Here is a 24,690-nt window from a genome sequence, read left to right as displayed (position 1 = left end):
GAGTTTGCTGCCAATCAAGCACAGTGATACTGTTGTTTTAAACCAGGTATTAGTACTTTTGTCAGTGTGGACAGGGGCCAAGTCCTGCTGGAGAATTAAATTTCCATCTCCAAAAAGCTTGGCGTAGCTAAGGTTTTGTTTCAGGGGGCCGAAACTTCTGAGTGGGCCTCTAACCAGGTAACCCTGATTCCAACTATAGCGGCGCACCCAGATAGTTGATGTAGGAAAACCTCAGCAGATGACCGCGCTGTTACTAAAAATAATCTCTATACAAAGACCAGCACTGATATTACCGCCATATGGTGACATATATTGATAGATGCCAGTCCTGCAGAACATATAAGAGATCACAGCTCAGTTATATATAGTACCTTACAGCCGACGTTCTTTCTGATTAAATTGTTCACTTTTCCCGTCTTTTCCATCTGGCCCAGACCGACACGACAACTTCTCCAGCCAGGACTCAGAGTCTCAGGTATGCAGAGATCACAACAAAGACACATTTGACTCCTTACATTTCAGGCACTGACCACATCTATCCCCAACCTGCACAAACTTCTCATCCTGCTGATACCCCAATACTGAGCCTCTGCTGCAAAATGTGTCCCTATTACTGCACCTACTGTGTGCCCTCTAGATGGTAAAACAAACCTCTAAAATAAAGTAATGCCGTGTGCAAGTGTCCTAGAAAACAGTGCCCGCATTGTTCCCCCTAGAAAGTAATAGTGCCCCTTCGACAGTCACGATAACCTGAGTTCCCCTATAACAATAAGTGCCCACCTAAGATTTAATAATGTCCTGAGTCTCCCCCCATGTAGAGCTCCGCTCTAACCAGTATGATGTTCTCCTATTCACGATATAATTCCCCCTCACTGTATAGTACCCCCACAAAGTATACTGACCCCTTAGTAGCCCCCAAGCTGATGGCTCCAACACTGTATGATGGCCTCCACACTATACAAAGACCCCACATTATCTCCCACACTGTATGATGGCCCCCACGCTGTTCAAAGAACCCACATTATCTCCCACACTGTATAAATAGCCTACATATAGTATAATGCACCAGATAGTCCTCAATATAGTATAATGCACTCCCCATAGTCCTTCGTATAGTATAATGCGCCCCTATAGGCAGAGTCTGTAGTAAAATGCTCCCCCCATTGACAGAGTCTGTAGTATAAAGCTCCCCCCCATAGGCAGAGTCTGTAGTATAATGCTCCCCCCCTCCTCATAGGCAGAGTCTGTGGTATAATGCCCCCCCATAGGCAGAGTCTGCAGTATAATGCCCCCCCCATAGGCAGAGTCTGTAGTATAATGCTCCCCCCTCCTCATAGGCAGAGTCTGAAGTATAATGCCCCCCCCTCCTCATAGGCAGAATCTGTAGTATAATGCCCCCCCCCCATCTCATAGGCAGAGTCTGTAGTGTAATGTGCCCCCCCTCCTCATAGGCAGAGTCTGTGGTATAATGCCCCCCCCCATCTCATAGGCAGCGTCTGTAGTATAATGCCCCACTTATAGGCAGAGTCTGTAGTAAAATGCACCCCCCATAGGCAGAGTCTGTAGTATAATGCTCCCCCTCTTATAGGCAGAGTCTGTAGTACAATGTCCCCCCCATAGGCAGAGTCTGTAGTATAATGCTCCCCCCCTCCTCATAGGCAGAGTCTGTAGTATAATGCCCCCCCATAGGCAGAGTGTGCAGTATAATGCCCCCCCATAGGCAGAGTCTGTAGTATAATGCTCCCCCCTCCTCATAGTCAGAGTCTGTAGTATAATCCCCCCCCCTCCTCATAGGCAGAATCTGTAGTATAATGCCCCCCCATCTCATAGGCAGAGTCTGTAGTATAATGTGCCCCCCCTCCTCATAGGCAGAGTCTGTGATATAATGCCCCCCCCATCTCATAGGCAGCGTCTGTAGTATAATGCCCCACCTATAGGCAGAGTCTGTAGTAAAATGCACCCCCCATAGGCAGAGTCTGTAGTATAATGCTCCCCCTCTTATAGGCAGAGTCTGTAGTACAATGTCCCCCCATAGGCAGAGTCTGTAGTCTACTGCTCTCCCCTGCTCATAAACAGAGTCTGTAGTATAATGCCCCCCATAGGCAGAGTCTGTAGTAGAATGCCCCCCCATAGACAGAGGCTTTAGTATAATGCTCCCCCCCTCCCCATAGACATGCTGTAGTATAATGCCCCCCCTCCCCATAGGCAGAGTCTTTAGTATAATGCCCCCCCTCTCTGTGGGCAGAGTCTTTAGGATAATGCTCCCCCATAGGCAGAGTCTGTAGTATAATGCACCTCCCCCTTCCCATAGGCAGAGTCTGTAATATAATGCCGCCCCCCACCCGGCAAAAAATAAATAAACAGTACTCATCTCTCCTCCTGGTTCCCTCGCTGCTCAGAGCACCCAGCACGCACACATCTTCAGCACAGCGGGCTGGGCGCCAAGTGATGATGTCAGAGACGTCAGTCACAGAAGGGACTAATGGGAGAGAGATCCGCGCTCCCTCTCTCATCAGTAAACTTGCAGCGGTGGCGGGCAGTGGGGCCCGATGCTGGCACCAGGGGCATGCTAGATACAGTTACACTGGCGTAGCCCTGGATGGGCCCCCTAAGAGCGAGGGGCCCGGGGCCACCGCCCCCTTTGCCCCCCTGGTAGCTTGATACTGTGGCAGAGGGAAGCATGAAGTGCTCTAAAATTTCCTGGTAGACGGCTGCGCTGACTTTTGTGTTGAAAAAACACAGTGGACCTACACCAGCAGATGACACGGCTCCCCAAACCATCACTGATTGTGGAAACTTCACACTAGACCTCAAGCAGCTTGGATTGTGGCCTCTCCACTCTTCTTCCAGACTCTGGGACCTTGATTTCAAATGAAAATTGGAACTCTGGACATCTGTCAAGCCAGCAGTCTTCATCATGATTGTCATGATTGTGGAGCCTACTAAAACAGACTAAGGGACCTTTTTAAATGCTTAGGAAGTCTTTGCAGGTGTTTTTTGTTAATTATTTTAATTTACTGAGTTAATGACTTTTGTGTTTTCATTGGCTATAAGCCATAATCATCAACATTAACAGAAATAAACACTTGAAATAGATCACTGTGTTTGTAATGACTCTATATAATATATGAGGTTCACTTTTTGCATTGAAGAACTGAAATAAATTAACTTTTTGATGATATTCTAATTTTGTGAGATGCACCTATATGTTATGGCCTTGTAAATTAGAGTGTCTATCTTCATGGGGTGCACTTAAATAGTGCTGGGCAGCCCGTGTTCTTGCCTCAGCAGCGAATTTAGCTATCCAGGGAATCTAGTCACTTTATGTGTATATCAGTTCTGACATTATGTTGCTTGCATTTGAATCCTGTCTATTTTTTATTGTTTGATAACTGCACTGTCTGCTAGTGATTTAATGTATTTGCTCTAGTTTCAATTTGCAATGCATTATGGGAAAGTTCCAAGAGCATTGTGAGACAGTTCTTGTTGCATTGTGGTCCTGTTCTTGTCACAGTTTGGGCAGCGACCATTATTTCCTCTTCTCTTCTGATGGAGAAGTTCCCTTATCACTCATCTTGTAAAGTGGCACAGAGCGGTAGTCGTGACTGAACGTCGGTCTGATTTCGCTCTGGCACTTTACAGACAATGGGTGTCCCAGTCCCAGTGTGCTCTAGGGTGTGGGGTGCAGCACACTCTCTTGTAGGCCGCAGGCCTCCACTGCCTTCAGGCTTCTGTCCTCAGAAGCCGCCGCACACAATTTAGGGAACACGAAGTTCTTTGTAACAGTCAAACATATACTTGACAGTTCAAGTTCATCAGGTGGGTACAGATGGGATAAGGCACAGCAATTCACATTATCCTCCTTCTTAGCATAACTCCTCTTCAGCCCTGTTGCTAGCTCATCCTGTATTTCTCGTCCACCTCTGCAGTGCACCCGGGACTGGCCTTCAACTTCCATCTATGCAGGTCCCTGTCCATCTTCCTTTGTACTTCAGAGCACACAAAGTGTCCGGCAGCTCCTATGCCAGACCTTAGGCTCTGGACGTGACTGGAGCGACTGCTCTGGATCCCAGTAATGCCTCCCACTGCCTGGAACATTGAGTACTATATACAGTGGGTACGGAAAGCATTCAGACCCCTTTACATCTTTCACTCTTTGTTTCATTGCAGCCATTTGGTAAATTCTAAAAAGTTCATTTTTTTTCTCATTAAAGTACACTGTGCACCCCATCTTGACTGAAAAAAAACAGAAATGTAGAAATTTTTGCAAATTTATTGAAAAAGGAAAACTGAAATATCACATGGTCATAAGTATTCAGACCCTTTGCTCATATTTAAGTCACATGCTGTCCATTTCTTGTGATCCTCCTTGAGATGGTTCTACTCTTTCATTGGAGCCCAGCTGTGTTTAATTAAACTGATAGGACTTGATTTGGAAAGGCACACACCTGTCTATATCCCCGGTCCTCGCTTCACACTTGCCGTCGGGAGATCAGCGGCCCTAGCCATTGATCTCCCGACGGTAGCCGCATGGAGGTCAGCGGCGCCGCCGGTCGCGGTACTTCTGCTGCGAGCAGCCGGGAGATGAGCGGCTAGCGCCGGTCATCTCCCGGCTGCATCGCCGCTGACCTCCGTGCGGCAGATGAGCTGCTAACGGCCGCCATCTTTTTCTGAAATCCCGCGTCGCTGATTGGCCGCGGCTGGACCAATCAACGACGCAGGATTTCCTGGACAGAAGGACAGACAGACAGACGGGATAAGACGATTATATACAGTACAGACCAAAAGTTTGGACACACCTTCTCATTTCAAGATTTTTCTGTATTTTCATGACTATGAAAATTGTACATTCACACTGAAGGCATCAAAACTATGAATTAACACATGTGGAATTATATACTTAACAAAAAAGTGTGAAACAACTGAAAATATGTCTTATATTCTAGGTTCTTCAAAGTAGCCACCTTTTGCTTTGATGACTGCTTTGCACACTCTTGGCATTCTCTTGATGAGCTTCAAGAGGTAGTCAATGGAAATGGTCTTCCAACAATCTTGAAGGAGTTCCCAGAGATGCTTAGCACTTGTTGGCCCTTTTGCCTTCACTCTGCGGTCCAGCTCACCCCAAATCATCTCGATTGGGTTCAGGTCTGGTGACTGTGGAGGCCAGGTCATCTGGCGTAGCACCCCATCATTCTCCTTCTTGGTCAAATAGCCCTTACACAGCCTGGAGGTGTGTTTGGGGTCATTGTCCTATTGAAAAATAAATGATGGTCCAACTAAACGCAAACCGGATGGAATAGCATGCCGCTGCAAGATGCTGTTGTAGCCATGCTGGTTCAGTATGCCTTCAATTTTGAATAAATCCCCAACAGTGTCACCAGCAAAGCACCCCCACACCATCACACCTCCTCCTCCATGCTTCTCGGTGGGAACCAGACATGTAGAGTCCATCCGTTCACCTTTTCTGCATCGCACAAAGACACGGTGGTTGGAACCAAAGATCTCAAATTTAGACTCATCAGACCAAAGCACAGATTTCCACTGGTCTAATGTCCATTCCTTGTGTTCTTTAGCCCAAATAAGTCTCTTCTGCTTGTTGCCTGTCCTTAGCAGTGGTTTCCTAGCAGCTATTTTACCATGAAGGCCTGCTGCACAAAGTCTCCTCTTAACAGTTGTTGAAGAGATGTGTCTGCTGCTAGAACTCTGTGTGGCATTGACCTGGTCTCTAATCTGAGCTGCTGTTAACCTGCGATTTCTGAGGCTGGTGACTCGGATAAACTTATCCTCAGAAGCAGAGGTGACTCTTGGTCTTCCTTTCCTGGGGCAGTCCTCATGTGAGCCAGTTTCTTGCAGCGCTTGATGGTTTTTGCATCTGCACTTGGGGACACTTTCAAAGTTTTACCAATTTTTTGCATTGACTGACCTTCATTTCTTAAAGTAATGATGGCCACTCATTTTTCTTTACTTAGCTGCTTTTTTCTTGCCATAATACAAATTCTAACAGTCTATTTAGTAGGACTATCAGCTGTGTATCCACCAGACTTCTGCACAACACAGCTGATGATCCGAACCCCATTTATAAGGCAAGAACTCCCACTTATTAAACCTGACAGGGCACACCTGTGAAGTGAAAACCATTTCCGGTGACTACCTCTTGAAGCTCATCAAGAGAATGCCAAGAGTGTGCAAAGCAGTCATCAAAGCAAAAGGTGGCTACTTTGAAGAACCTAGAATATAAGACATATTTTCAGTTGTTTCACACTTTTTTTGTTAAGTATATAATTCCACATGTGTTAATTCATAGTTTTGATGCCTTCAGTGTGAATGTACAATTTTCATAGTCATGAAAATACAGAAAAATCTTTAAATGAGAAGGTGTGTCCAAACTTTTGGTCTGTACTGTATATTAGATGATGACCCCACAGACCCTTTACACAGCATTATGTTTCCACAGCTCCTTGTATACAGTATGATTCCCTCATTGTTCCCTAAATACAGTATGATGTGCTCACAGCTCCATATACACCGTATGATGTCCCCACACATGCAGATACACAATATGATACCTATACACAATATGATGCCCCTACATCTCCCTATACACAATATGATGCCCCTACATCTCCCTCCATCTGAACAAGTCTCTCCAGCTTCAGAAAGATTATGGACGCATCACATTTTTTTTTACGGACAGGGAAAAAAGTGCCCTATTTTTATGGACTGTCCAAGAATTTCTGGACAGTTGGCTACCCTGCTATTAGTTCCACTGGGGTGGCAGCCTAGGTGGATGCTGGAAGCACAACCGTCTCTCCCTAAGATTCGGAGAGGGAAGGCCACCGAGTCCTGACCCTTGCTGTGGCCTTTTCGTTGAGAGGGATGGTTTATTGAGGGCCCATATATACACACAGTCATGGCCGGAAGTGTTTAGCAACCTTGAGATTGTTCCAGAAAGTGAAGTATTTCTCCCAGAAAATTATTACAATTACACATGTTTTGTTATACATTTGTTATAATATTTATTTCCTTTGTGTGTATTGAAACAGCACAAAAAAATGGGAAAAAAAGGCAAATTGGACATAATTTCACACAAAACTCCAAAAATGGGCCGGACAAAATTGTTGGCACTTTTCCAAAATTGTGGAAAAACAACTTTGCTTCAAGCATGTGATGCTCGTTAAAACTCACCTGTGGCAAGTAACAGTCGTGGGTAATATGAAAGTCATACCTGAGACCAGATAAAAAGTGGAGAAGATAGATAGATATGAGATTGATAGATAGATAGATATGAGATAGATAGATGGATATGTTGCACCCCAGGGGTCTGGTTACCACTGTAATAGAAATATTATGTCTGAGAGCAAGTGGGAGGTTTCCTGGTTCGGAGCCCTTAAACATGCAACACCTCCTGTCCCAGACCAGATAGGGGAGGAACCTGCCCTATATAAACTGGATCTGGGGCGGGGTTAGTGAAGTCAGAGCCTGGAGTTAGTTCCAGACACAGGGAAAGTAACAGCGAGGAGCTCTGTAGGAGCAGGAGCTGAAGACCAGGGACTTGAGCTAAGCGGAGTTCGTCCTGGCTGAAGACTCTGAGAACCGGACACAGGAGTCCGAGGTTGCGGGGACTTATATATACCCAGCAGCAGAAACCCGCCGGCAGGGGATTTCAAGTCCTCTGGCCATAGAAGCCCGGAGGCTCAGTCACGAGCAAGGGACCAGCACTGCAATCGAGGAGCGGGGGCTATCAGAAGGCCCCAAGTCACCAGCCATACAGGTGAGCACCACACGGAACACTCAGGGACGTGGGCTACTTCCACTCGCTTACAGCAAGGTAGCCAGGAAGAGTGCAGATAGTCGGGGAGGCCTACAACTCCACCTGGCCAGGGGAACTCCAGTTTTCTCACAGACTGACCAGGCCTCTTATGCTAGCCAGTACTCCCGGGAGGGTCTGCCTTATCACCATCAGTAAAGACCCTGAACTGCACTGCAAAGCCTCTGAGTCGTTCCTGCTGCGCTCGTGTACCATCACTCCTATCATCCACACTCACTAGCCTGAGGCTATACTCCTCCCGTGGGGAGTTATACTACACTCTGCTGCCCTCACAACATCAGCCTCAGAGGTCTGCTCAGCAGCGGCGGTTCTTATTGACCGCAATCCACGGGTGGCGTAGTCGGACATTGCATTATACTGATACAGAGACTGCCACAATATTGGTCTGGCCACCCTGAGCCACGGGACCAGGTCGCCACAACTACTCCCAGCATTGCCCTGAAGTCCGGTCCCGGGTGCCCCATGGCCAAGGGGGCGCGTCATATAGATAATAGATAGATGATAGATAGTCCTATGATATGAGATAGAGGTCGTTATAGACAGGTTTATACACTCTCTCCCGAAGTCGGTAAAATCCTGGGTTGCCCAGGGAGATCCCTATAATGCTGATGACTTGGTGGGGTTGGTGGAAAGATACCAGGCGGTTGAGAGTCCGTTGGGAAAACAAGGGGTCGTAGCCTCTCAATACTGGGGTTCCCAAAAGGTGGCGGACACCCAAAAGAAGGGAGCTAGCGCCACACCTGGGGGGCATCCTAGAGTTCAGGAGGGGTCTGAGTTGCTGCCCAAGGTCCCACCCCATAATATAGTGTGTTGGAGATGTCATACCCCTGGCCATATTGCCTCCCGGTGTCCCATAACCTCTGAACCAATGGACTGTAACATGGGCCGGCGTTGCTCTTATTTTGCCTACCCCGCCTGCAGCGCAGTTCGTCAACATGGCGAGGGCCCTCAGGCATGCTCAGTGTCAGTTAACGGGGCACAAGTCTCTGGACTATTGGTCTCAGGAAGTTTGGTGACCCTGATAAGGGCCACACTCCCTCATCGGCTGGTTTCTGGGAAGGTGGTGGGTGTCCGGTGTATCAATGGGGACGCTAAGAACTATCCTGTGGCCCAGGTGGATGTAAACACAGACTGTGGCACCACATCTCATGAAGTGGCGGTCGTTAAGGACCTATTGCATCCCATAATAATTGGACGTTACTTTGCATTATTCTGGGAAATGTGGGGGAAAGCGGGGACACCTGGTTGCTTGGACGACAGCCAGATCGCCCCTAAGGAAACTTACCCGCAGAACATAGTAGATGAGTTTCCCATGTGTGTGCTGGTGGGCAATGAGGCTGAAGTAGCATCCCCTGAGTCCAATATCCCTGAGCTTTAGGTGTCCGAGGGAAACTTTGGAACTGCCCAACTCAGGGATTTAACTCTGAAAGGGGCCTTTGAAAATGTTACTGTGTTAAATGGGGTGCCTCAGGAACCGGGGGCTGACACTCGGTTCCCTCATTTTGCTGTGAATGGGGATTTGCTGTACAGAATAACCAAGCCAAGGGGTGAGGTAATAGAACAGTTGCTGGTGCCAGGGCCCTATAGACGCAGGGTGTTAGACATGGCTCATTCTCATGTGTTGGGTGGTCACCTGGGTGCAGACAAGATTCAAGAACGGATCCTCCAAAGATTCTACTGGCCAGGTTGCTATAGAGATATATAGAGTTATTGTCGTTCCTGCCCCACATGCCAGATAACCTCCCCAGTGGCCCACTTCCGCAGTCCCCTAGTGCCACTACCAGTCATCGAGGTTCCATTCGAACGCATAGCAATGGATCTAGTGGGGCCTCTGGTCAAGTCCGCCCAAGTGCATCAGTATATCCTGGTGGTATTAGATTATGCTACATGGTATCTGGAGGCCGTACCACTACGAAACTCCTCCACCAGGTGTATAGCCTGGGAGTTAGTCCACATGTTTTCAAGAACTGGGTTGCCTAACGAGATCCTAACAGACCAAGGAACTCCATTTATGTCGAAGGTCATGAGGGAATTGTGCAAGACACTGCAGATTGCACAACTGAGAACCTCCGTGTACTCTCCCCAGACGGACGGACTGGTAGAGAGGTTTAACAAAACCTTGAAAGCAATGTTGAGGAAAGCAGTGGAAAAGGATGGCCGAGACTGGGACTATATGTTGTTCGCCATGAGGGAAGTTCCCAAAGCTTCCACAGGTTTCTCCCCGTTTGAACCACTCTATGGACGACACCTTCAGGACTCCTGGAGGTGGAGAAAGAGTCCTGGGAAGCTGAGACCACTCCCTATAGGAGAGTGGTGGAGCACGTTGCCCAGATGCAAGAGAGGATTGCCCATGTGATGCCCATTGTGAGGGAGCACCTCCTTAAGGCACAAGAGGCACAGTCCAGGGTGTATAATAGGTCGGCCAGGGTGAGATCGTTCAACCCAGGAGATCGAGTGCTTGTGCTAGTCCCACAGTGGAGACAAGTTCATGGCCAAGTGGCAGGACCCCTATGAGGTGGTAGAGAAAGTGGGGGAAGTCAACTTTAAGATCCACCAACCAGGGAAGAGGAAGCCCTACCAAATTTACCATGTTAACTTGATTAAGCCATGGCAAGATAGAGAGCCTGCGGAAGCTCCCTGTTTAATGGCTGAGGCTGAGGCCGATGTGAAAGAGGTCAAGGTGGCAGAGTCACTGTCACATGCCCAAAAGCAACAGTGCAAAGAGTTGTTACAGCGAAATAAAGACATGTTTTCGGAGTTGCCAGGACTCACTCAGGTCATAGAGCATGAGGTTCTCACAGAGCCTCATGTTCGCGTCAATCTAAAACCATACCGGATCCCCGAAGCCCGCAGAGAGGTGATCTCTAAAGAAGTAAGGCGGATGCTAAACCTGGGAGTCATTGAAGAGTCCAAAAGTGGATGGTCCAGTCCTATAGTCTTAGTGCCGAAACCAGATGGAGAATGGCGGTTTTGCAACGACTATAGGAAGCTGAACGAGGTCTCAAAGTTCGACGCCTACCCAATGCCTAGGGTAGATGAGCTTATCGAAAGGCTAGGACCCGCTCGGTACATCACCACTCTGGACCTCACCAAAGGATATTGGCAAATTCCCCTGTCCAAAGAGGCTAAGGAGAAGACAGCCTTCTCGACGCCAATACGTCAGGATGCCGTTTGGGTTGAAGGGAGCTCCGGCCACCTTCCAGAGAGCCATGGACCGGATCTTAGCACCCCACAAACAGTATGCAGCGGCCTACCTAGATGCCATCGTCATATTTAGCCAAGACTGGGAAAGTCATCTGGACAAAGTTCAAGCCATACTTGATGCCCTAAGGAAGGCGGGCTTTACTATCAACCCGAAGAAATGTGCCATGGGGATGGAGGAAGCCAAGTACCTAGGGTACGTGGTTGGTAGAGGGGAAATAAAACCACAAATAAATAAGGTCGAGGCGATCTTGAACTGGCCACAGCCCCTCTCGAAGAAGCAGGTCATGGCGTTTCTAGGCATTGTGGGCTACTATCGAAGATTTGTCCCTAACTTTGCCCTGATAGCAGCCCCACTGATGGATCTTCTGAAAGGGATGAAGTCAGCTATGGCCAAGTGGTCCCCGGAAGCAGAAGTGACCTGCCAGGAATTGAAACTGGTCCTCTGTAAACAACCAGTCTTGGTGGCACCCAGCTTCTCCAAGGAGTTTGTGGTCCAGATGGATGCATCGGATGTCGGGCTGGGAGCAGTCTTGTCCCAGGAGATTAACGGAGAAGAACACCCTGTAAAATACCTCAGTCTGAAGCTCTCCGCTTGTGAGAAGGACTACTCCATTGTAGAAAAAGAATGTTTGGCCATTAAGTGGGCGTTAAACACTCTGAGGTATTACCTATTAGGCAGAAGGTTCAGGTTAGTGTCAGACCATGCCCCATTGAGGTGGATGCGAGAAAAGAAGGGAAACAATGCCAGAGTGACTAGGTGGTTCCTGGCTCTACAAGATTTTAGTTTCCGGGTAGAGCATAGGCCTGGGAAACAACATGGGAATGCCGCTGCCTTGTCAAGGGTTTATTGTATGGTGACAGAAGGTGCCCTACGGCTTTGGACAGAGGGGGGGTGTATGTAAGGTTGCTGCCGGACAGATCGTGGACGGGAGGTATGTGTCCTCGAAGTGCCATGCTTCGGTGATGTAGGATCCGGAGAAGCAGGCTCCAGCACACATAGTGCTGAGAGGAATTTAATGAGTCCGGATTACAGGGCCGGGTTTTATGAGCAGCTGAAAGAGCACCTGTGGCACCTAACAGGTGTTGGCAATAACTAAATCACACTTGCAGCCAGTTAACATGGATTAAAGTTGACTCAACTTCTGTCCTGTGTCCTTGTGTGTACCACATTGAGCATGGAGAAAAGAAAGAAGACCAAAGAACTGTTTGCGGACTTGTGAAACCAAATTGTGAGGAAGCATGAGCAATCTGAAGGCTACAAGTCCGTCTCCAAAGACCTGAATGTTCCTGTGTCTTCCGTGCGCAGTGTCATCAAGAAGTTTAAAGCCCATGGCACTGTGGCTAACCTCCCTACATGTGGACGGAAAAGAAAAATTGACGAGAGATTTCAACGCAAGATTGTGCGGATGGTGGATAAAGAACCTCGACTAACATCCAAACAAGTTCAAGCTGCCCTGCAGTCCGAGGCTACAACAGTGTCAACCCGTACTATCCGTCGGCGTCTGAATGAAAAGGGACTGTATGGTAGGATACCCAGGAAGACCCCACTTCTTAACCCGAGACATAAAAAAGCCAGGCTGGAGTTTGCCAAAACTTACCTGATAAAGCCTAAAACTGGAAGTGCATTGAGGTGAAGGTGAAGAGGTATTGGGAATCCTGCAGAAAATACCTGTGTGAATTGCGTGAAGAGGTATTGGGAATCCTGCAGAAAATACCTGTGTGAATTGCGTGAAGAGGTATTGGGAATCCTGCAGAAAATACCTGTGTGAATTGCAGTGAGTGCTGCATTGTGATCTGCTGAGTGCTTTTCTACCTGTTTAGATTTATTGGGCTTTTTAAAATCTATTTTCTCACTACAGTTTTAGTTTCTTAGTTTACTACCTGTGTATTTAAGGGTTAACTACATTGCACTAAAATCCTGAGGTGTAGATTTACTCACAAGGGGTTAATTAAGGGGAAGGGGTCATAATTAAGGGTTTATAAGGGGCAGCTGGATGGGCATAAAGTCCTTTGGAATTGCATTGAGGTGAAGGGTACATTGCTGGAAAAGGAAAAAAAAAAAAAAAAACCACTTTAAATCTCTTAGTTTGCGAGTGTGAACGAGCTGCGTGTGTCCGGAGCGTAAGTGCGAACGAAAGTAAGTGTGTGACTTGTTTTTCAGTGACTTTGGATTCAGGGAGTTTGGAAGGGAGGACTTAGGACTGAATTGCTGACTGTATTTCATTCTTTCTTTACTTTACTTTTTACTTAATTAATCCACCTGACCTACTTAGCTGATTCCCCCGTCCATACTTGATACTTAATTGATCCCCCGTCCATACTTAACTGATTCCCCGCCGATATCTAATTGATACACTTGCACATCCCTAATTGATCCCCGTCCATACACCTATATATAAATAATTGTGTTTTGTACTTGTATATATATACTGACTGTATCCCCATATTTAGAATGACGTCCATGTTGGACGGAGCCGTGCAGTGTACATCTTGCACAATGTATGCATTCCGTGAGCACCCCCTCGAGGATCCATACTGCTGCGAGAGATGTGAGCATATCGTGCACTTGGAAGCCCAAATTCTGGATCTAAGTGCTCAGATAGCGGTACTGAGGAGCATCGACAACATAGAACGGAGTTTGCTGCTCACCGAGCAGACACTCAATGGGTCAATACTGGGGGTGGAGCATAGAGGGGAAGTGCAGGCTGAACAGGCAGGGAGCTGGATAACAGTAAGGAGGGATAGAGGGAAGAAGTATAGGAAGGCTGGTTCAGAACCGGCATTATTGGAGCACGACAGATCCTCTGACCGCCGGGGGAGTGTATGCTCCAGTAATGAGGGGGAGGGGGGAAGTGTAGGGCAGGCAAGACAGGTTCTGGTAGTGGGTGACTCTATTATTAGGGGGACAGACAGGGCAATCTGTCACAAAGACCGGGATCGCCGAACGGTGTGCTGCCTCCCTGGCGCTCGAGTCCGGCACATCGCGGATCGGGTTGACAGGTTACTGGGTGGGGCTGGCGAAGACCCAGTGGTCATGGTCCACATCGGCACCAATGACAAACTGAGTGGTAGATGGAGGGTCCTTAAAAATTATTTCAGGGACCTAGGTAGGAAGCTTAGGGCAAGGACCTCCAAGGTAGTTTTCTCAGAAATACTACCAATCCCGCGAGCCACACAGGAGCGCCAACAGGAGGTTAGGGAGGTGAATAAGTGGCTAAAGAGTTGGTGCAAGGCAGAAGGGTTTGGGTTCATGGAGAACTGGGCCGACTTCGCGGTCGGCTACAGGCTCTACCGTAGGGACGGGCTGCACCTCAATGGGGAGGGTGCAGCGGTGCTGGGGAAGAAGATGGCTAATAGGTTGGAGGAGTTTTTAAACTAGAGACGGGGGGGGGAAACCAAGGAAATAGGTGGGATGTGAGGCAAGCAAGGGGGAAGGGGAGAAGTGAATATAATGAGGGTGGAGAGGGGGGTGGGGATAGTACAGTTAGATCGTTAGAGAAGAATAGGATGCTAAATAACCACAAAGTTTTATCTTGCATGCTGACCAACGCAAGAAGCCTGACCAATAAGGCGGATGAGCTGCGGGCGCTTATATGGGAGGAGAGGTATGACATCGTAGGTATAACAGAGACTTGGCTAGACGATAGCTACGACTGGGCGGTAAATTTATTAGATTATAGTTTATTTAGAAGGGACCGGAAACAGGGGAAAGGCGGAGGAGTCTGCTTATATGTAAAGTCATGTCTAAAACCCAGACTAAGGGAAGATATAGGAGAGGGAGAAGAGGGGGTCGAGTCCATGTGGGTAGAGATAGAGGGAACTAAAAATAATAATAAAATATTACTGGGGGTCTGCTATAAGCCACCCAATATAACAGAGGAGGATGAGAAACTGCTATTAGGACAAATAGACAAAGTAGCAAAACATAATGAAGTGATTGTAATGGGGGATTTCAACTACCCGGATATTGACTGGGAAACAGAAACCTGTAGATCTCAGAAAGGAAAAATAAACAAATCACCAGGACCTGATGGCATACACCCACGGGTACTAAGGGAACTAAGTAATGTGATAGACAGACCGTTATATCTTATATTTAAGGACTCTGTTGAGACTGGGTCTGTGCCACTTGATTGGCGACAGGCGAATGTAGTGCCAATATTCAAAAAGGGAGCGAAAAGTGACGCCGGAAACTATCGGCCGGTGAGTCTGACGTCCGTTGTGGGCAAAATTTTTGAAAGCTTCATTAAAGAGGCAATTACGGAGCATCTTGATGCTAATAATCTTTTAATCCCGAACCAACATGGATTCATGAGGAATCGCTCCTGCCAAACAAACCTGATTGACTTCTACGAGGAGGTTAGCTCTCGAGTAGATCAGGGGGAACCAGTGGATGTCGTGTATCTCGACTTCTCAAAAGCTTTCGATAGCGTGCCACATAATAGGTTGGTATACAAAATGAGAATGATGGGGCTGGGGGAAAATGTCTGCAAGTGGGTAGCTAACTGGCTAAGGGATAGAAGGCAGAGGGTGGTTATAAATGGAATATACTCAGATTGGGTAAGCGTCACTAGTGGGGTACCACAGGGGTCTGTACTAGGCCCAATGTTATTTAATATCTTTATTAACGACATAGTCAACGGGATAAATAGTAAAATATCAATATTTGCAGATGACACAAAGTTATGTAAAACAATTAATACAAAAGAGGACAGTGCAGACCTACAGAGGGATTTGGATAAGCTGGGTAGGTGGAGCATTAAATGGCAAATGAGGTTTAACGAGGAGAAATGTAAGGTCATACATATGGGAAGGAAAAATGGAAGTCACCAGTACTCACTGAATGGGAAATCATTGGGGAATTCAGAGATGGAGAAGGACTTGGGCATCTTGATTGATGGCAAACTAAATTGGAGTGCCCAAAGTCAGGCCGCTGCTGTAAGGGCAAACAGGGTAATGGGATGTATCAGAAGAGGTATAGCTGCAAAGGATGAGAACATTGTTCTTCCACTGTACAAAGCACTGGTCAGACCACACTTGGAATACTGTGCTCAGTTATGGGCCCCAATATATAGAAAGGATATAAATGAGCTTGAAAAGGTACAAAGGAGGGCAACAAAATTAATAAAGGGAATGGAGGGACTGCAATACCCAGAGAGGTTGGCAAAACTAGGACTATTCAGCCTGGAAAAGAGAAGGTTGAGGGGGGACATAATAAATGTGTACAAATATGTTAGGGGACAGTATAGAGACCTTGCCAGGGATTTGTTCAAAAGGAGGGATATTACGGTAACAAGAGGGCATTCACTAAGACTGGAAGAGAAAAGGTTTCAGCACCAGCATAGGAAGGGGTTCTTTACGGTAAGAGCAGTGAGAATATGGAATTCACTGAGTGAGGAGACGGTGATGTCAGATTCACTACACCAGTTCAAGCGGGGACTGGATGCATTTCTAGATACCAGGCAGATTTCAGCATATACTTAAAAATAAAATAAAATAGTAAGTTGATACAGGGATTTATTCTGACTGCTGGTTTCAGAGTCAGGAGGGAATTTTTCCTCAGGTGAAGATTGGCCAAATCATTTGGGGTTTTTGCCCTCCTCTGGATCAACTTTAGCAATTACAGAACTAACAGGTCGAACTTGATGGACGCAAGTCTTTATTCGGCTTTTACTAACTATGTTTACAAACTATGTTACTATGTTTTGGAAGAATGTTCTCTGGTCAGATGAGACAAAAGTCGAGCTTTTTGGGAAAAACCATTAACATAGAGTGTACAGGAAAAAAAAAGAGGCATTCAAAGAAAAGAACATGGTCCCTACAGTCAAACATGGCGGAGGTTCCCTGATGTTTTGGGGTTGCTTTGCTGCCTCTGGCACTGGACTGCTTGACCGTGTGCATGGCATTATGAAGTCTGAAGACTACCAACAAATTTTGCAGCATAATGTAGGGCCCAGTGTGAGAAAGCTGGGTCGCCCTTAGAGGTCATGGGTCTTCCAGCAGGACAATGACCCAAAACACACTTCCAAAAGCACTATAAAATGGTTTTAGAGAAAGCACTGGAGACTTCTAAGGTGGCCAGCAATGAGTCCAGACCTGAATCCCATAGAACACCTGTGGAGAGATCACAAAATGGCAGTTTGGAGAAGGCACCCTTCAAATATCAGGGACCTGGAGCAGTTTGCCAAAGAAGAATGGTCTACGATTCCAGCAGAGCATTGTAAGAAACTCATTGATGGTTACCGGAAGCGGTTGTTCGCAGTTATTTTGGCTAAAGGTTGTGCAACCAAGTATTAGGCTGAGGGTGCCAATACTTTTGTCTGGCCCATTTTTGGAGTTTTGTGTGAAATGATCAAGGTTTTGATTTTTGCTTCATTCTCTTTTGTATTTTTTCCTTCCAAGCAAATTAAATGAAGATAATAATACCAAAGAATTTGTGATTGCAATCATTTTCAGGAAGAAACTGAGTATTATCTGATAGAATTGCAGGGGTGCCAATACTTTTGGCCACCACTGTAATAAGTGAGCTGTCATTTATTCATAAGACGTTCTATTCTTCAGAGCTGAGACTGTAAAATAAAAAGTGAACAATAAAATATCTGATGACTGTTCTTTCACTGTGAGTAAGAAACAGATAATAAAATTAAAGGAAAAATAACTGAGGGGAGAACCCTGCAGGTTTATTGTCCTTCTATAGCTGTATGGTGGCAGGATGGTGACACTGCTGGAGTCCTGGTGAGGATCTGCATGATATTAATTTCTGTTGACTTTTTATTGCCAACATATTCTGCAGTGATGTACATATAGTCCCTGCCCACAATGCGGTACACATGAGGGACAATTTCATATTAAGCCAAGTAACCTATGATGTCAAGGTCTCATATTTACAAGGTGCTTATTGGCAATCTGAGCCGGCGAATGGCTCTGTGTCCGTATATTCGCTATATACTGCCCGCAATATCTTGTAGAAAGCTCACAGTGACTAAAATGTATAAATAGTTCTCTTTGGAGAATTTAATTAGATCCATTCATACCTTACCTTATAATGAGGACTTAAAGGGCTTTTATAACTAGGTAAAACAAGCTTAACGGGACTGTCCAGGACTTATATATTAATGACCGATTTTAGGATAAGTCATCAACAGGGTGGGACTGGGCTGGCGGGGTACCCTTCTGCAGAGGAGAGGGGGAGAAGAGAATGAAAAAATAAAAAACCTGCGGTTTTAAGGGGCACGGGCCCTTTAAAAGCGCAGGCACAGTGTATGCAGGGACGCGCTCACGCGGCGTTCATTACCTGAACCGCCGTGACACACGTCCCAGTGAAGCAGCTGAAGCTGCGCGTCTCCCTTCCCCGGCCGGCGTATGACGTCATCGTCATGCGCCTGCAGTGAAGGAGGCGCGCAACTCAGCCGCCGGAGAAGGAGGACACCGCACGGGAGAGCAGGAAGGTAAGAGGTGTCTGTGTGTGTGTCTGTGTGTATATGAGTGGATGCAGAATGGGATGGGCCCCTGGCTGGACACACAAGGGGGGGCCCGGTTAGACACACAAGGGGGGACCCTGGCTGGACACACAAGGGGGGGACCGGATGGACACACAAGGGGGGCCTTGCTGGACACACAAGGGGGAACCCTGGCTGGACACACAAGGAGGAGCCATGGCTGGACACACAAGGAGAAGCCCTGGCTGGACACACAAGGGGGAGCCCTGACTGGACACACAAGGGGGAGCCCTGGCTGGACACAAAAGGAGGGAGCTGGATGGACACACAAGGGGGAACCCTGGCTGGACCCACAAGGGGGAGCCCTGGCTGGACACACAAGGGGAAGCCCTGACTGGACACACAAGAGGGAACCCTGGCTGGACACACAAGGGGGAACCCTGGCTGGACACACAAGGGGGAACACTGGCTGGACACACAAGGGTGAGAGCCTGGCTGGACACACAAGGGGGAACCCTGGCTGGACACACAAGGGTGGGAGCCTGGCTGGACACATAAGGGGGAGCCTGGCTGGACACATGGGAAAGGGTGGGCAGGATGGCTATATGGTGGGGCAGGCTGGACACATGGAGGCCAGGATGGATATATGAGGGGGATGGATATATGGCGGGCCGGATATATGGGGGGCGGGGCAGGCTGGACACATGATGGCCAGGATGGATATGTGGGGGGCAGGCTGGACACATGGGGGGCTAGGATAGGTATGTTGGGGGGCAGGCTCGATACACGTGGGCTAGGATAAATATATGGAGGGGCCACGCTGGACATATGGGGGCCAGTATGGATATATGGGGGGGTGTCAGGATGGATATATGCAGGGGGAAGGGCAGGATGGATATATGAGGGGGCAGGCTGGACACATGGAGGCCAGGATGGATAAATGGGGGGCAGGCTGGAAACATGGAGGCCAGGATGGATATATTGGGGGGGGCAGGCTGGACACATGGAGGCCAGGATGGTTATGTAGGGGGGGCATGCTGGACACATGGAGGCCAGGATGGATATGTGGGGGGGCAGGCTTGACACATGGGGCTTTAGGACAGATATATGGGAGGGGGCAGGCTGGACACATGGAGGCCAGGACAGATATATGGGGGGCAGGCTGGAAACATGGAGGCCAGGATGGATATGTGGGGGGGCAGGCTGGACACATGGAGGCCAGGATGGATATATGGGGGGAACAGGAGGGCCACATGGGGGACTAGGATGGGTATATGGGAGGGGGCAGGCTCGATACACGTGGGCTAGGATAAATATATGGAGGGGTCACACTGGACATATGGGGGCCAGAAGGGATATATGGGGGGTGTCAGGATGGATATATGCAGGGAAGGGGGGGCCAGGATGGATATATGGGGGTGCCAGGCTGAACAAGGGACTTAATTACTGTTTGGTGCCAGATTGAGGAACATACTTTATTAGTTTATGGTGGCCAGTGAGGAACATTATTATTTTAGAGTCCAATTAGAGACATTATTACTTCTGTAATATAATTTACTTTTTAGGAAATTGTTTTCCATGGGATAGGACAAAAGCGGGCTCCTGTTACTGTGCAGGGCGGCACTATCTCGCTTTTTTTCTTCAACTGGTGTAGCGTAGAAGTCGGGGGGTGGAGTGGGAATATTCCCTAGAAGAGATCAGTTATTGATAACTGTGTGTTATTTTCTGCAGAGATGATTCCTGGCTGGAAGAAGTGATGGCCGTCTGTGCCAGATGAAGAAGAAAAGCGGAGATGAAGGACTTCACCTAGAGACGTCACTGGTGAGTCAGTGTATTACATGTGACTCGCCCCCTGGGCCGTGGGGCACTCGGATCCGTGCAATAGGGAGACGATGGGGGTAGTAGTGGCGACCCGGTTCTGTGGCTCAGGGTGGTCAGGCCAATGGTAGTCTGCTATGTTCTGCTGATAATGTCCGACTACGCCACCCGTGGATTGCGGTTATTAGGAACCGCCGCTGCATGCAGACCGCTGGGGCTGATGAGGTGTGCAGCTAGGGTAGTGTGACTCTCCACGGGAAGAGTGCGGCCCCAGGGCAGTATAATGGATGTTGGGAGTGATGGTAGTGGGAGTCCCAGTGCTGATTGTGCTGGAGGAGCAAGGAGCACACAGACAACAGGTTGCAGTTCAGGGTCTTTACTAAACAGGTAAACTGACCCACAAACAGTCCCGGCTAGGAGGGGACCTGGATGTCTGAGAGCAACGGGGAAATTGGCCCTGGTCAGGGTGAGGGTGTAGGCCTACCGTGCTTTCTGCACTCCTTCTGGCTATCTCCTCCTGATAGGGTAACAGCCCACGTTTCCGAGCTTTCCGTGTTTTCTCGCCTGTATGGCCTGCGACGTGGGTTCCTTTCTGCTCCCAGCCTTGTATGGCTTTACTGGTCCCTTCTGTTGTGGCAGGGCCTCCAGGCTTCTTAGGCCAAGGAATATACAGTCCCTTGCGGACTGGTTCTCTGCTGGGGGATGTGGAATCCTTCCAGCCTCAGACACCAAAGTCTGGTAGATTAAGTCTGTTATCTGCCAAGACAGGCTTGCTTCGCCTCTTGTCTCTGGCTTGTGGCTCTCCTCCTGCCACACTTCCTCTTAGGTGCAGTGCAACTGTCTATCCCTGCTCTGCTGAGACACCTCTCAGTCCTGAGACAGGTCATCTGGGTTCTCTCTAACCCTGCCCCCAGCACCAGCTTTTATAGGGGCAGCCTGCTCCCCCTACTGGCCTGAGACAGGAGGCATTGCATGCTAATGTTCCCCTGACTAGAGAACCTCCCCCCTGCTCTCAGACACAGCTTTAATTACACTTGTGGCATCCAGGCCAGGGTGACACATTCCCCCCTAGTGAAATTTAGTACTCCGGGACTAAACAGTAAACAAAGACAATATGCATATCAATAAAACATTAATAGACAGACGACGCACAAATTGAGTTCTTAAGGTCACAGTGTGGCCTGTGACCGGGTGTCCATATCACCAGCACAACGGGGAGCCTTAACCAGGTGGGGGTCTGTCCTACCCCAAGTCCTTCACAGTCTTAGTTCATTCCTGGGTTAGGCTCTGAACGAAGTCCATACAAGGTCCCGGTTATAAAAAGTCCATAACCTGTGAGTCCTTACGGTAGCTGCAAGAAACTGAAACAGAGTATTACCAAACATGCATGTAACTTTGCAAACAATTCAACATTTGGCAACAGGGTTATTTACAATTTTAGTACACTCTATATTCTCCAGCGAGCGGGTATCTGTCCCTTTGTGCTCCTGGTTGACCTACGTAGCCCACTGTCTGGTGGTGGACTGACTTGGCTTTCCCCACTAGCGTTAGGGGTGCAGCTACCAGCTGGGTGTACAGGTAGGGCAGGCAGCTGTCTGCGGGTCCTTTGGCTTACCGCAGGCATGGCAGGCTCACTGTCAGCAGAGGGTTGACTCTCCTGGGCTGCTGGTACAGGCTCTTCTGCCTCTGGAACTGCTTGCTCCTCTTCACCTTCCGGCTCTGGTGTTGGTTGTTGCTGTGCCGGTTGCAGGAAATGCAGGACAGGTACCACTATGGCATCATTTATGCGAGTCCAGGACTGAGGGAACTCTCCGAGAACGGTGCTGATCATTTCTTCTTTGTCCTCTGCGGGTTCAAGGTCACTCTGATCCTCTTCTGCACTACGGAGTTGCTCAGGGCACCTTTTGAGATGGTCTCTGGAGACGACACTAGTGGTTTCTCCTCCGTCCTTGGTGATTACGCACACCTTTGGGTTGTCGTGGTCAGACTGCAGTACGGTGTAGGGTTCCCTTTCCCACTGGTCGTCCAACTTATGTAGCCTTCTTTTTTGCTTTAGGACTTGCTCACCAGGTTCTAGGGGACTAGCAGGGGCGTGTTGATTGAAGAGTCTTTCTTGCTTCTCTCTCACCTGGGCCAGGCTCTTCTCCACACTCTCCTGTACCTTCTTGTACTGCAGTTGCCTTTCCGTATCCCAGTCCGCATCCGGGGAGGTGTCCTCAGGTATTAGGACTCCCATCTCCAGGTCTACGGGCAGCTTTCCTGGTCTAGCTCGCATCAGGTAAGCCGGGGTGCAGTTTGTAGCATTCACCGGGATATTGTTGTATAGGTCTATCAGGTCCGGCAGTTTTTCTGGCCACAGGCTGCGTTCCTCCAGGGGCAACGTCTTCAGGAGATCAATGACTATATTGTTCATCTTCTCACACATCCCGTTGGTTTGGGGGTGGTAAGGCGTTGTACGAATCTTCTTACAGCCATAGAGGTTGCAGAACTCCTGGAAGATTTCAGCCTCGAACGCTGGACCCTGGTCTGTCAGGACCTGTTCCGGATACCCGTGTGGATGGCAGAAATATTGCTGGAAGGCTCTGGCCGCTGTTTGGGCTGTCAAGTCCTTTACCGGGACCACCACTAGAAAACGGGAATAGTGGTCCACGATTGTCAGGGCATAGATGTATCCTGACCGGCTGGGAGCCAATTTGACGTGGTCCAGAGCTACCAGCTCAAGAGGCTGCGTGGTGACGATGGGCCTCAAGGGTGTCTTCTGGCTGGCACGGTCCTTCCTCCTTAGGTGACAAGGGCCACAGTCTCTGCACCATTTTTCTACAGCTCCTCTCATGCCGACCCAAAAGAATCTTCCTCTTAGTAGGAACTCCAGTTTCTTCCAACCGAAGTGTCCCGCTCTGTCATGGTAAGCCCCCAGGACCATAGCTGCATCCCTCCTTGGGACCACGACTTGCCAGGTCAGCTCGTGCGTCCGGTGGTTGACAATCCTTCTGCACAACTTGCCTTCGTAGAGGAACAGCTTGCTCTTCTCCTTCCATAGCTGCTTGGCTTCCTCTGGGGCATCTGGATCTAAGCGGGCGTCTTCCCGGGTCAGCAGATCTTTCACCAGGCGGACTGCAGGGTCACTATCTTGGGTCTCGGCCCAGCTGTGGTGAGGTAGGGGATTCATCATCACAGTTGTTAGATCCTCCTCCTTCACGCGGTGAGAGTGTTGAGCGGCTCCATACCGGTGAAACGCGGGGAGTTCTACCTCCTCCAGCTCTTCTGGGTCTTCGTCACCTTCAGGTAAGTGAGGCATCCTTGATAGGGCGTCCGCGTTGGCGTTGGTTTTGCCTGCCCGGTACTTGATCACGAAGTCATAGTTGGAGAGACGGGCCATCCACCGCTGTTCCAGGGCACCCAGTCTTGCATTGTCCAGGTGTGTCAACGGGTTGTTGTCCGTGTACACGGTGAACTTTGCGGAGGCCAGGTAATGCTTGAAGCGTTCCGTCACGGCCCACACCACCGCCAAGAATTCTAGCTTGAAGGAGCTGTAATTCTCCGGGTTCCTTTCGGTGGGCCTCAGCTTCCGGCTGGCGTATGCGATCACCTGTTATCTGCCCTGTTGGTTTTGGGACAATACGGCTCCCAGTCCCACATTACTGGCATCTGTGTGGAGAATGAAAGGCTGGCCATAATCAGGGTAGGCCAGGATCTCATCCCCTGTGAGGGCCATCTTTAGCTGGCGGAAGGACTCCTCTTCCGGTTTATCCCACTTGAAGGGCGGCTTTTGCCTCCTGGACTTAGACTGTCCGATCAGGAGGTCCTGCATAGGAGCTGCCATCTTGGTGAACCCGGGGATGAATCTTCGGTAGTAGCCTACCAACCCGAGAAACTGTCTCACCTCTTTGATGTTCGAGGGGCTTGGCCAGCTCTTGATTGCCGTGACCTTGTCAGGGTCGGGGGCCACTCCTTCCGCGCTTACCACGTGCCCTAGGTACTGGACCTTTGGTTTCAGCAGGTGACACTTCGATGGTTTCACCTTCAGGCCATAGCCTGCCAGGGCTTCGAACACCTCGGCCAGGTGCTTCAGATGGTCCTCGTAGGTCTTCGAATAGACGATCACGTCGTCCAGGTAAAGGAGGACCGTCTCGAAGTTTCGGTGCCCTAGACAGCATTCCATCAGCCGCTGGAAGGTCCCTGGTGCGTTGCAGAGCCCGAAAGGCATGCAGTTGAATTCGCTCAGTCCCATCGGGGTGGTGAAGGCGGTCTTCTCCTTGTCAGCCTCTGCCACAGGAACCTGCCAGTACCCGCTAGTAAGGTCCAAAGTAGAAAAGAAGTTAGCTGATTTTAGTGCGGCTAAAGACTCCTCTATTCTAGGCAGCGGATATGCGTCTTTGTGAGTGATACGGTTGATTTGTC

The sequence above is a fragment of the Phyllobates terribilis genome, unplaced genomic scaffold (genome assembly GCF_046119375.1).
Source record: "Phyllobates terribilis strain yellow unplaced genomic scaffold, ASM4611937v1 Scaffold_353__1_contigs__length_1967111, whole genome shotgun sequence".
Taxonomy (NCBI): domain Eukaryota; kingdom Metazoa; phylum Chordata; class Amphibia; order Anura; family Dendrobatidae; genus Phyllobates; species Phyllobates terribilis.
This window is presented reverse-complemented; position numbering follows the sequence as displayed.